The sequence below is a fragment of the Salvelinus sp. IW2-2015 genome, linkage group LG22 (assembly GCF_002910315.2).
Source record: "Salvelinus sp. IW2-2015 linkage group LG22, ASM291031v2, whole genome shotgun sequence".
Lineage (NCBI taxonomy): Eukaryota > Metazoa > Chordata > Actinopteri > Salmoniformes > Salmonidae > Salvelinus > Salvelinus sp. IW2-2015.
This window is the reverse complement of record NC_036862.1, coordinates 26,475,202-26,476,749: the sequence shown is the minus strand read 5'-3', so window position 1 is coordinate 26,476,749 and position 1,548 is coordinate 26,475,202. Positions and strand designations below refer to the sequence as shown.

At 45.4% G+C, this 1,548-nt stretch overlaps 1 protein-coding gene across 1 annotated transcript in view; it reads left to right on the top strand.

The window, feature by feature from the left end:
- LOC111982700 (uncharacterized) overlaps window positions 1–1,548 on the top strand; it is a 39,197-nt gene that overhangs the window by 21,439 nt on the left and 16,210 nt on the right.

Sequence of the window (1,548 nt, the reverse complement as noted above, 5' to 3'; positions counted from 1 at the left end):
AACCGTTTGAGCCCGACTAAAGTATATATACAGTGGGGAGAACAAGTATTGGATACACTGCCGATTTTGCAGGTTTTCCTACTTACAAAGCATGTAGAGGTCTGTAATTTTTATTATAGGTACACAACTGTGAGAGACGGAATCTAAAACAAAAATCCAGAAAATCACATTGTATGATTTTTAAGTAATTAATTTGCATTTTATTGCATGACATAAGTATTTGATACATCAGAAAAGCAGAACTTAATATTTGGTACAGAAACCTTTGTTTGCAATTACAGAGATCATACGTTTCCTGTAGTTCTTGACCAGGTTTGACTGCAGCAAGGATTTTGGCCCACTCTCCCATACAGACCTTCTCCAGATCCTTCAGGTTTCGGGGCTGTCGCTGGCAATACGGACTTTCAGCTCCCTCCAAAGATTTTCTATTGGGTTCAGGTCTGGAGACTGGCTAGGCCACTCCAGGACCTTGAGATGCTTCTTACGGAGCCACTCCTTAGTTGCCCTGCTGTGTGTTTCGGGTCGTTGTCATGCTGGAAGACCCAGCCACGACCCATCTTCAATGCTCTTACTGAGGGAAGGAGTTGTTGTCAAGATCTCGCGATACATGGCCCCATCCATCCTCCCTCAATACGGTGCAGTCGTCCTGTCCCCATTTGCAGAAAAGCATCCCCAAAGAATGATGTTTCCACCTCCATGCTTCACGGTTGGGATGGTGTTCTTGGGGTTGTACTCATCCTTCTTCTTCCTCCAACACGGCGAGTGGAGTTTAGACCAAAAAGCTCTATTTTTGTCTCATCAGACCACATGACCTTCTCCCATTCCTCCTCTGGATCATCCAGATGGTCATTGGCAAACTTCAGATGGGCCTGGACATGCGCTGGCTTGAGCAGGGGGACCTTGTGTGCGCTGCAGGATTTTAATCCATGACGGCGTAGTGTGTTACTAATGGTTTTCTTTGAGACTGTTCCCAGCTCTCTTCAGGTCATTGACCAGGTCCTTCCGTGTAGTTCTGGGCTGATCCCTCAACCGTGTACCTATAATAAAAATTACAGACCTCTACATGCTTTGTAAGTAGGAAAACCTGCAAAATCGGCAGTGTATCCAATACTTGTTCTCCCCACTGTATATATACTTTAGTGCTAAACGTTGCATTAATATGTCAAGTTTATGCTATCGGGTTTGTACAGTATGATCAGATCATCAGCAGATATGGGTTATTGAGTTTATAGAGAGGGTACTGTAAGCACTTACTGTATTCCCTGTCTGTCTGTCTGTCTCTCTCTCTGTATGTCTGTCTGTCTGTCTGTCTGTCTGTCTGTCTGTCCTGCAGATGGGTTTCTTTCCAGACCCAGAGCAGTCAGCGGTAAAGTCTCAGACATCACCCCCCCTCCAAAACCTGCCAGGCTCCTGGTGGCACCAACACGTCCCCAAGAGAACAGGTGATCCAATGCACCCCTCTTTCCTCATCCATCCCTAACCCATTCCTCTTTACTAGTCTCATAACTTTACCTAGTCTCATAACCATGGCTTAAGGCTAAGTCAGTA